We start from the raw sequence: 12,715 nt of genomic DNA, 5'->3' as shown, positions 1-12,715 counted from the left end.
ACACACACACACACACACGTATGTGTTTTTGAGCTTTGGTGTGCACATCTTAATGCAATAGGCTACGCACTCTTATGTTTGGCGTTAAAATGTAACTCCTTTCTGGCCTCTATTTTCACCTCGCTCTACTGGGCCTTTTATTTCTTTCTTTTAAATTCTCATCTGTAGAGGATTGGTCTGTGCTTAATTACAAAACAATCAGTAGATGTATCCTCATCAGTAGTTCCCTAATTAGGAGCTCTATAGGACCTCCTCCAACCCAGCTCTTCTAGACCATATTGTCCACCACAGGATTGAGAACATTGCCACACATATCCAGTATTATAATCTGCTGCATCTCTCTGGAATTGTTGGCCCCTTCCACACATGCTGTCTGTTTTTCTGTTTTTCATCCACCCATTGACGGATGAAAAACGGACATCAATGCATCTCTATGGAAAAACGGGTGTAAATTAATGATCATCGATTTACATCAGTTTACATCCCCATCTGTCATCATCAGTTTTTTTAAACTTATCAAAGCTCTATTTTTCTTCCGTTAAAAAACAAAAAAAATAAATAAAAACAAGTCGGACGAAAAACGGATGTAAACTGACAAACGGTCAGTTTTTCATCCGTTGTTGCATTGGTAGTGGATGTAAAAAAAAAAAACAGATGAAAAACGGATGACAATCGGATGAAAAAACTGATGGAAAATGGATGAAAAACTGATGGAAAAATGGATGAAAAACTGATGAAAAATGGATGAAAAACTGATGAAAAATGGATGAAAAACTGATGAATACTTCATCCATTTTGACGTGACTGAACTGATGAAATGAACGGTCCGTATGTGTGAAAGGGGCCTTTGTGGTCTCTTTTGCCAAACAACAATTTTCAGGGATCCTATTTATCCATGTATCAACTTCCTGACACTTTTCAGGGCTTGGTAGTTTCTTTATTCATTTTGTAAATGCATTAATTTTAATGACAACACAAAACACATTGGTAGAGGGTTCTATTCTAGAGGAAGAAATGCACATTCCTTCGTTTGGAATTTGCTCAAAGCAGTAATAAGGCAATCAAGGGAAACAAAATTTATCATCCATAGAGTAGGTACTCAGACTTCATGGCGTATTGCATTCAGTGCCCTTGTGAACATCCACATGTTGAAGAGACAACTCAGAGACCAAAAATAAGATATTTTTTTCACATAAATCAAATATTTTAAAACCTGGGTAAAGATGAGAAGTATTGTGTATGCTAAGTGGGATCCTCTGAATTGGCGAGGAGGTCTTCATCCTTGTAAGATGCATTTTTTAAGGTGTTTGTTCTGAGACTAAAAATTGACAGAACCAGTATAAATATATAATTATATAAAAGTCTTTTCTTTTTATTTAAAAAAAAGACATTCTTGAGCTTCAGTCAAGTCATTTTGCTTAGGCTCAGATGATGTCACCAGTCTGTTCGTAGGCAATAGGAAACATATTCTTAAGTGGGGTACACATTAGTAGAAAATCTGCCGAAAATTCCCGTCCGAGGTAAAATCGTACAATTTTCGGCTAGTGTGTACACAACTTTCAGCAGCCGATGCCGACATTTTCAACGAAAAAAAAAAAACGGAGGGACAAACACCAAAATTCTTACCGTCTGTCCCCAGACGACCAGTTTTTGTTTAATGTGTAAGCAGTACGTCCGTGAAAAATCGGATACGAAAGACCGCGCATAATCTGAAGTTGCTGACAACCCGGAAGTCTGGGAACAAATGTCCCAAAAAAAAAAAAAAAAAAAATCGGACGAGAAATTTCGTGAACATTTATGCACTGTCAACTAAAAACAGTTATGAACGCTGAGCAAGAGAGAGAAAAATCAGAGGATATTTCGTCCGATTTCCGTCAAGTGTGTACGGGCCTTAAGTCTTCTATCCTCAGTGATCAAAGCACAACTTTGTAACTTTGTTCAGAATTATAGATGATAACCCTGAACGATGCCTGAACAAATGTGGTGCCATCTCCCCCTTTTGGAAGAAAAGAGCAGATTGTCAATTGGCATTGTCATGGAGAGTGCTATGAACTCTGTAAGAGGTAATAAAATCTGGAAGGGTTACACGTACATTTACCTTGGTATACTGTATATGTACAAAATATGAAAAATACATTTCATGCTAGGTTCACTTTAAGTGTTAGTTAAGTGAAAAATAAAATATTATTAACATTTTGGTATAACTCGCTAAGCAGAATATATAAAAAACATCAGAAACACCAGATACGCATACAAATCAGTTCAATATGTGACAACTATTGAATTTTCATTTGATGCCGTTGTACTTTCTGCTCTATTGCTCTGTGCTAGCACATCTATTCTTTAACAGCAAACACTCTAAGAGGTGATTTATACAGTATTTACCATTTAATAATGTGAGCAATGTGTTTCCTCAACTATCCAATGAAAGTAAAGAGAAAACTATCTTCCATTTGTATTTATTTAGAATTCACATTCTAAAGTCTACCATAAATTAACTGTGATTTTACATATTAATTGCCTACTGTGCCATATTGCAATGGTCATTCATATGCAGATTTTTGGCGTTCTGCACAGAGGCTGCTGGTATATCAGAAATCCTTGTAAATGCTGTGAGAAAATCAATACCAGCATAAGCTATCTGGAGATAGCATTGTTTTCAGGTCTACTGAAAGAATACTGAACGTAAAGTAAAGAGTAAATAGGAGGAGTAAAACACAATCGCTGTGCAGCACTCCTCAGTACCTGCCATTATTTCTGCCTCTGCGGCATACATGTAAATGGACACGCAGTTCTTTTTTTTTAAGCATTAGCACATTCTGGTAAGATTTTAGTAGATTATATTATTACATTTTCTGGAGAGCTATGATAACTTATCAAGGTTAAATAATTGATTTTATAGATTCACCTAGTGTTTCTTATGAAGGACCCTGCCTCCCACCTCTTATTCATTCCCACGCACTTATCGGTAGTAGCTCTGAGATACTGTAAATGAGGCTTTTGCATCCAACTCCTACTATGTTCATAACTTCCCTAAATTGGAAGGGGGGGGGGGGGCTGCTAAACACAGAATGATCTAGACAGGTGAATATGCCCTGATTATACTGCTAATATATATATATATATATATATATATATATATATATATATATATACACAGTATATACAAAATTAGATTATGTTCATACAATATCTATTTAGGAAAGGTATTAAAATAATAAATAATTCAGCAAAAAATGACTTTGTTAATGTTAATCCCCAAATTGACAAGCATAAAATTCAAGAACTGCAATGGTACAATTTTTCATGAATAAAATGACATTCAATGTCCCTGTTCATGAATGAAGATTAATAACCATCAACAATTCCTTAGTTCCTCTAATGACCCTCATAATCACAAGGAAAATGTAAAAACTGGACATAACAAGACAAAGCACACTAATACAACATTGCACTCCAACTTTGCCTTTTTAAAGGGATATTAGAGCTTTTTTTTTGTTTTGTAAAAGGAGATGCTAATAGCAGGACTTACCTAATCTTGCTTTTTTTTTTCTCCTCTGTGCTTTTTCCTCATACTATTCCCTGGCCGCATTGCCCCACTTCAGGTATTTGGGTGTCTCCTGTGCCTGCTGGACCTATGGTGTCCCAGTAGAGTTACCACGTCATGCAACACACAGGGAGCATGAGAGACCACGCATGCTTGGGGGACAGTATGAACAGCAAGCATAGAAGAGAAAATTGGAAAAAAACAGTGAAAGCATTGATTCATACTATCAGAATCTAATTTTCCAAGAAAAAAAGGCTTTGATATCACTTTAAGAGGAACTTCATTGACTTCCAGCATGTGTTTTTTTTTTTTCTTTAACCCTCCCTTACCTGTTATGATGGCTTGTCTTCTATTCACATAGTTACCTGCCCAGCAGATCCAGCTTTGTCCTAATGCAATCCACTTTTCAGATGTTACTGCCATCTTGAGCCTCCTCCGTGATCATGAGCTGGTTGCCTCTTCAGGGTTCAGCCAGCTGACCCCTAAGGACACATGCCAGCTCTGCCTTTGGCTGCTCTATGTCCCTACTCCCCTACTTCTGCAGCCTCCTGGGATATGTAATAGGGGTTTCCCAGGAGGCTGTGGTAGAAGGGACATATTATTCCCTCCTAGGCGAGAAAAGCAATGGGTTCCCAGGTTGCAAGCAATTGTGCTGCAATTTTAAAAATGACTTGTTAAGCTTACTAGACATGCTAGGCTTCACAAGTTTTGTTGCACAATTTCACTAAGCCTGCATTGCATCACTCCAAATCGACTTTCTTTGCTAACATTCTGCAAGTCTGCTGCAAGTTCTGGTTCAGTTATTCTGCGCAATAGTCATCCCACCACAGGGGTCACTGTGACTGAATTGTCATGCTGTAGACTTGCAGAGTTCTTGCTGTAGACTCACCACTGCAACTTTGCTCTTGCTAGAGACATGCCACACAAATTTGCTACAAATTGAAAAAGTGTAATGGAGAACTTGTGCTTCAAGTGCTCTGCAAGTGTACAACTTGCCAGTGAAAATGTGCAGCAAGGTAACAGACTTACAATTGAACACTGCCACAAATTTGTGACAAGTTATCCTTGCTATCTGGGTTGAGAGGGGTATATAAAACAACTAAAAATGTAAACAAGCCACAAAAAATCTTCAATGTATATTGTTGAGGGAGGAAGGAGTGCAGGAACCTAAAGTCACTCAGGGGAGTGAAAGTCCACTTTAGGCCATAAATTCCAGGCTATAATTCTAAGGCGAGTTAATTTATTACATTATTATTATTATACAGGATTTATACAGCACCAACAGTTTGGGCCATCGTTTTACAAAATGATTACATCTGTAAAATAACCATTTTATTTCACATGTAATTGTATTAAAAGAGCTAAAAAAACATGACCTGGCAGTAGTATTTGAGGACAGATTAGGACAGATTAGGGAAAAACTACACCACTACTATTTCGTATTGTGCTGTAACCTACCTAGCATATGAAGTACTTTCAACATCTAAAGGCATTCTTTAGGTGTGGTATTTTAAATATTCTGGGAGATAAATGGAAATATCTAAGAGTTACATAGTTACATAGTTAGTCAGGTTGAAAAAAGACACAAGTCCATCTGGCTCAACCAATAAAAAACAAAAAACAGTAAAGAAAACCCAACCATACAATCGCATATACACAATCCTATACCCGCAGTTGATCCAGAAAAAGGCGAAAAACCTCCAGCAAAGCATGATCCAATTTGCTACAGCAGGGGAAAAAAATTCCTTCCTGATCCCCCGAGAAGCAATCGGATATTCCCTGGATCAACTTTACCTATAAATATTAGTACCCAGTTATATTAAGTACACCCAGGAAAGAATCCAGACCTTTTTTAAAGTAATCTAGTGAGCCAGCCAGAACCACCTCTGGAGGGAGTCTATCCCACATTTTCACAGCTCTTACAGTGAAGAAACCTTTCCGTATTTGGAGACGAAATCTGTTTTCCTGTAGACGTAAAGAGTGCCCCCTTGTCCTCTGTGTTGACCTTAAAGTGAACAACTCAACACCAAATTCACTATATGGACCCCTTATGTATTTATACATGTTGATCATATCCCCCCTTAATCTCCTCTTCTCAAGAGAGAATAAATTCAGTTCCTCTAATCTTTTCTGATAGCTGAGCTCCTCCATGCCTCTTATCAGTTTGGTTGCCCTTCTCTACACTTTCTCCAGTTCCCCGATATCCTTTTTAAGAACTGGTGGCCAAAACTGAACTGCATATTCCAGATGAGGTTTTACTGATGATTTGTACAGGGGTAAAATGATATCTCTCTCTCTGGAGTGGCATACATTCAACAACCTATATGATACTAGCAGAACTATATAAAGAACATTACAGCGTTAATTGATTCTCAGCAGCATGGAAATGGAAGACATGTCAGCCACTTGTTCTCACATATTCAGTACAGTTGACACAGCTCAGTTGGTAATCCCTGTGCATGAGTTTTAACAGTGGGTGACTCTGTACTTTGTCTCATATACTGTCAAGACCACATGGATATGTAATGGATCAAAAAATACACATACTGCTTTCATTTCACTTAGTTCTTTGTTAAAGGGGAACTTCACCCACGCCCACAAATTTTTCTTTTCATATACCACTTACCTTTGACGCTCCTTTATGCAGAATAAACATACTAACAAACGCAGCGAATCCTGTGTTGCCCTTTCCTCACCTGTCACTCTTTCACTGCATGTCCCATCCCGTGGCACCGTCTCCAAATAGGAGATAGTTGTCTCTTCCTCATTTGTCACAGCTGGTCTCCCGATGATGCTAACTTGATCCCACGCACGGGGGGTGGCCCACTGACGACGTTGTGAATCCTTTTGCGCATGCACTGTACACTCAACTGTTTAAAATAGCTTTTCCTCTTCAGATCTCACGAGAGTCTTTTTTTATCAACGGATTTGTGTATTTGGCATGACATGGGGCAAATTATATCATGTGATTCATCGCATGCATGTGCCAGGTGCCCATACACTAACCTTTCGCAAAAAAAAAAAAAAAGCCTTTTTCTTGCTCCTAAACCTACAAGATGTGCAGTTTAGCAGTGAGATCTCTCTAGAAGGCACTGGTGATGTTGCCGACGTCACCAGTGCCTAAGAAGAACCAGGAACACAAAATGACTTTGTTATATGAACATATATGGGTGATTTTCTTGCATTGATTTCTAAAAAAAAAAATATCATAATGAGTTTCTATGGGATTGCTAAGAGTTACATTTTTAACCACTTGCCAACCGCCCGCCGCCTTTTTACTGCGGCAGGGCGGCTTGGTTGCGTCCAGTCATGTGGTACTACGTGACTGGAGTACATGTGGTTTCGGCGGCGCTCACGTGCTACCGGAGCCGCGCTCCCGCTGTGTTTAGACACAGCGGGAGGCGGGCTGCAGGAGGAGCCGCTAGCCTCCCCCGATCATCCGGGAAACTGTAAACAAAGCAGGCGGATCTTCTCTCAGACAAGCAGGGGCAGATCACCAGTTTCAGCTAAGCTGAAACTGCGATCTGTCTGTGCCTGTCACAAAACCCCTCCCCCAAACACAGTCAGGCATACATTTAACCCCTACATACAGGCATACATTTAACCCCTCTGATCACCCCCAGTATTAATCCCTTCCCTGCCAGTGTCATTTATACAGTAACAGTGCATATTATTTAGCATACTGTATTAGTGTCGTTGGTCCCCAAAAGAAATGTCAGTTAGGGGTTTCCGATCTGTCCGCCGCAATGTCGCAGTCCCGCTAAAAATCGCAGATCGCCGCCATTACTAATAAAAAAATACATAAAAAGTCCAAAAATCTATCCGTAGTTTGAAACACTATAACTTTTGCACAAACCAATTAAAATACGCTTTTTGGGATTTTTTTTTTCAAAAACTATGTAGCAGAATACAAATTGGCCTAAACTGACAAAAAAAAAAAGAAATTTTTTTATTGGGAATGTTTTATAGCATTAAGTTAAAAATATGGCGTTTTTTTAAAATTGTTGCTCTTTTTTTGTTTATAGCGCAAAATCTAAAAACGCAGAGGTGATCAAATACCACCAAAAGAAAGCTCTACTTGTGGGAAAAAAGGACATCAACTGTATTTAGGTACAGCGTGGCACGACCGCCCAATTTTCCGTTTAAGTAAAGCAGTGCCGAATCGCAAAAAATGGCCTGGTCATTAAGGGGGCAAAGCCTTCTGGTCCAGAAGTGGCTAAAGTGATTTGTCAATCTGTGCTCAGTGATCAAGATTCATCAGTCTTTTGAATCGGCGGCAAAATCACTAGTGCCAGTCATTCCTAATGCTTGCACCAATTGCTATGCTTAGCTACATATCACTGACAGAGAGCGATTTGAAGCAGCACACAACCTAATAGTGCAAATCACAAGCGACTCTAATGATTAGATCACTAGTTACAAATTGCTGATAAATCGCTGTTAATCGCTGGCATTAGCAATTTGCAGCACTGATTAAACTCTGTAAAAAAAACTGCTCATGTGCCATGACCTTGAGTAAAGTATACATAAGTCAAATCCTTATAACATCCTTAAAGTGATTGTAAATGATCACCTTGTAAAATAACCCATTCAGTTTAGAAATGAAAGGCATTTTTTGTATAGCTATAAAAAAAAAAAAAAAAAACATTATAAATACCCTTTTCCCCCTTTTTTTTTAAGTGATCACATTCCCTCTGTTCTCAGCTGCAGAAGAGCTGGGGGGGGGCGGGGGAGAAGCAGCAGCACACTGAGCTTCCCAGTCAATGGCTTTGCAGCGGAGCCATGTCAGGGTAAGTCTGGAGGAAAGGATACTTCCCAGCATAGAAAGAGAACTGACCACGGTGTGCTCTCCTGCTTAGTGTGGTCAGTTTTGAATAGGAAAGCAGTCCCTTTGGAAGGAACACCAAGGGATTTCCACATGAAGGAAGCAATACAAAGAGAACAGGACACTTTCTCATACAAGTACATGGTACAGCAGGCACATATCAGGAATATTAAATGTTGGGGTAACAAACCCTTTTTTTATTTATATTGATGGTGGTCTCTAAAAAGTGATCTGTGAATCTGCTGCCTCCTAAATGCCTGCTTTTTTTCTTTCTGCCAAACTGATTTAAAATGGGAATACTGCCCCACAACTGCATGCCAAGCAATTGGCTTGCTGTTGTGACGCAGTCCCATTCACTTGAGTGGGTCACATTTGGTGGCAGTACTGCCCACTGAACGCGACACATGCGCAAGTGCATACCAGCCTAGGCAGCAGCCACGTTAATGTGCAACTGGGCAGTAACACTGTAGCTCAATTGCCTGTTTTAACCACCCCCTGGCCAGCCATGCAAACTTAAGATCATTCGAAAATCTGTCATTTGGTCCGATCGTTCGTTTTTCGTCCAGTTAATGGGCACAAATAGAAAATCGTTTTTAACTTTTCAGAGCCGAAAAATCGAAGGAAACAGTTTTGAAAATCTGCCGACCGAATGATACATTAATGATAAATTGAAAGGTTAATGTGTTTCTCGGCCGACCTGTTTGCACTAGGCATATGCAACACACTGAACGAAAAACTGATTAATTGATGTCCATTGAACGATTTATCGTTAGAAATTCGGTCATAACATGATGGCACGATCAGCTGCTCTCACGGCCGATTTTTTGTTTTTCAAAAATTAGTTTGCCCGATATTTCGGCCAGTGTATGGCCAGCTTTAGCCTTAAGGCCCATACACACGATACAAAAATCGGAAGGAAAATTTAGTCCGATGAACAATCTGCCGATTTTCGTATTGTTAGTATAGTGCTTTCGACAGCTGATTATGAATTTTCGGAGGACAAAAACTGGATGTGCAGGCTATAAAATTTTTATCGTACTGAACACAACGTCCGATTTTCATTTAATTAGTACAGTTTTCATCCGAAAAAAATCATAAGAGCAAGACTAGGCATGCTCAGATACTAAAGAATACATACAAAGCAATCCAACACATGACATCACTTGTGAAGTTGAATTCTGTCATACGGGAATTTTCGTATGAAAGTAACCTCTTCACTTTCCACATCAGACTAGCATGCAACAAAATACGGAGGACAGATCGTTCGATAATCTGTTTGTGTGTACGAGGCTTTAAGCCTTGTACACACGCAACGTGGTGTTTTGTTGGTTGGAATGTGCCTAGACTGCACACCAATTTTCCCGCACGACAAAATTCTACTTCAGAAGTGATGTCATGTGTTGGTTTGCTTTCTTTGTGTTCTTTCTTCTCTGAGCATGCCCAGTCTTGCTCATAAGATTTTTCCCTGTCGAAATCTGTACTGACTGCACGAAAATCGGCCGTGTTTTGACGGAGGACAAAAATTTTATAGCCTGCACACCAGATTTTTTTTGGCCGAAAAAGTCGGAGTCGGTTGTCGGAAGCACCATACTAACAAGCCGAAAATTGGCAGATCGGTCATCGGACGAATTTCGACTCGTGTGTACGGGGCTTTAGTCTGGCCATACATGATACAATTTTCTTACTATTTCCTGTACACTTTTCTCGAAATTTACCTTCAACTATGTAGTACCTGCCTAATTGGATACAATTGAAAGTGTTGTTTAGCTTTGACCTCATATCATGTGGTTTGTGGTAAATCTAACAAAACAATTGTACAACAAAAGTTGAACACGTATGGCCAGTTGTACTAAGCCGTATCCATGAGAGAATGGCATACCAATGCTATGAGGCTTTTAATGTAATATTAAACTGAGCGCGAGAGACTGTTGTTAGTAGACTGTGTGTGTGTGATGTAATGTTCCGACTGTCTGTGAGCATGGCTGTTCTGATCAATGTGCTTTTATATTCTCTTTGGAGTCCACACTACTATTAGGTAATAAAATATTAATAATATAAAACTGTATATATTTTAGGTTGCATGCCCTTGTTGCAAGGATATGGTAATGCAATCATGTGGGATACACTGCTAAATAAATATATGATTTTGTACAAGCAGTAACAATCTAGGAAAACACCAATACGAATCGCATATGTAGCAATAAAGAAGGAGAAGATGCCATAAATCTGGCAAACTGTGTATGGAGAGTACCATAGCCTGAGTGCAGGATGAGGGAAAACATTTGTAAACAATGATCTCCATAAAGGCACCATTCATGCATTCCTCCACACTGCTCTATGAAATCCCCAAACCTAATCACCCTGAAGTGACAACCAAAGTCTCCTTTTTTCTTTTTTTTCTTGAATGTGGTCATTCCACGGTGCTAGTTTCAGTTGTGCCATTGACAAACATTGCAGGTTCTCCTGTCACATCACACTGCAAATTCTCCACACCACTCCAGAACAAGATACTGCAGCTGTAGTCTTTCAACTAATAAAGCCCTAAACCTAGATTTATACTGCAAGTCAAGGCTGCAGTGCAGCTGTATAGAAGAGCAAAACATTTTGTCAGCCCCCCCCCCTCCCCCACCAATGCATGCAACCCGGTTCTTACCCAACACACTTTGAGGTCCAAGGCTCACTGAGCTTGTAAAGCCTTCCGTCTGCTCCTCATCATCTCGCTTAGGCTGTCTCCTGTCATGTCAATGTGGTAGCTGTGTCCTAGTATCTGGGCTGTGCGTCCCTCCTCCCAGTCACTGTGCTCTTTTCCTTTGCTGCTCATACAGAACATGCGTCTCAGCCACTGACTCCCTTCTCCTGCCCTCCCTCCCTCCATCTCTTTTCTTTCCCCTCAGTCTATTCTCCTCTCCCCCTTCTCCACTTACCTATTGTCCTCTGTCTCCCTCAATGCTACCTCATTAGCTTTCAGTCACACCGCATGCACTGACGCTCAGTAACTGATTATTGGAACTTTGTAGCGCTGAGTGGGAGAGCCGCATGCTCTTAGGCTGCACACTTTCAGCTTCTTTAAGCGTTTATACAGCATTTTTTATGCCAGTTTTCAGGTATGAATTTTTGTTTTTCTTTCAGCCAATGGAAAGCTAGTTGCTAGGAGGAAAGGCAAGAAATCGCAAGAAAAGCGAACGTTTTGCAGGTGCTTCAGCCCCAATGAAGTTCATGTACTTTAACTTCAGGTAATGCTAGGGTGTGAACTAGGGATCGACACCGATGTATCGAGGTCCGATATGTACTTTCTCCGATATATCAGAATCGGCCCCTGAGGTTACCGATATTGCCGATATTTAACTTCAAGTAATTCTAGGGTGTGAACTAGGGATCAACACCGATGTATCGAGGGCCAATATGTACTTTCCCCGATATATCGGAATCGGCCCCTAAGGTTACCGATATTGCCGATATTTAGGGAAAGTGCTTCTACCAGGGTGATGCCTGCAGCTAGAGGCATCACCCCGGTACTGGTGTCCATAGCCGACGGTCCGCTGACTTGTAATGACAACCGATGAGAAGCCCCTCGACTGTCATTACAAGGAGCGGGAGGGGACGACCCCCCCCTCCCGCCGCCTTCCGCTGCTTAACCAGGTCTCCCGTCCCACCAGGAGACCCGGGCATCCTACCTCCACGGCCGCCGCCAAAGAGAAGACCTGGGTCTCCATGTAAAAAACCTGGAAGTGATGTCATGACATCACTTCCAGTGTTCCGTGAAAAAACCATACCCGTGAGAAAACCATACCCTCGTCACTTCCGGTTCACCTACGTCACCACCTACGTCATTGAACAGCTGAGGAGCTTACTAGTGCGCATGCTCGGATGGTATGGATTTATCACGGTAGTGTGTGTAACGTTACACTTGCCACAGTTGCATTAAAACAGCTCCTCTGCAACATGAATCATCTCCGCTCCTATCCCTGTCACTTCCCTCATCTCGGCTAATAAATATAAAAGCGGATCACGGAGCCGACATCTCCGTCATTTAGATTTCATACACCCGCCGCTGCTTTTACATTTAGTAGCCGAGATCAGGGAAGTGACAGGGATAGGAGCGGAGATGACCCATGTTGCAGCCGAGCTGTTTTAATGTAACCGCCGCAAGTATAACGTTACACACACTACCGTGATAATTTCATACCCTCTGAACATGCGCACTTGTCAGCTTCTCTGCTGTTCAATGATGTATCCGGGGCTGTGAGCATGCGCACTGTTACGCTGCTCAGCTGTTTCTGACAGGAAGTGACGTTGGTATGGAATTCTAACGAGGTATGCTTTTCTAACGTTACACCGGGTAC

General features: G+C 40.7%; 1 protein-coding gene across 1 annotated transcript in view; it reads right to left on the bottom strand.

Annotated features, from left to right (window-relative positions):
• The window catches only part of LINGO3 (leucine rich repeat and Ig domain containing 3), a 185,641-nt gene extending 174,459 nt beyond the window's left edge, over positions 1-11,182 (bottom strand). Inside the window, exon 1 of the mRNA XM_082269442.1 lies at positions 11,026-11,182. The gene's annotated coding sequence lies outside the window, so the exon portion shown is untranslated. The remainder of the gene's footprint in view (positions 1-11,025) is intronic.
• Between the last annotated feature and the right edge of the window lie 1,533 nt (positions 11,183-12,715).

Source organism: Pelophylax lessonae (assembly GCF_965119305.1).
Source record: "Pelophylax lessonae genome assembly, chromosome: 1".
NCBI lineage: Eukaryota > Metazoa > Chordata > Amphibia > Anura > Ranidae > Pelophylax > Pelophylax lessonae.
The sequence above is the reverse complement of the archived record's forward strand: the minus strand, read 5'-3'. Positions and strand labels throughout refer to the sequence as shown.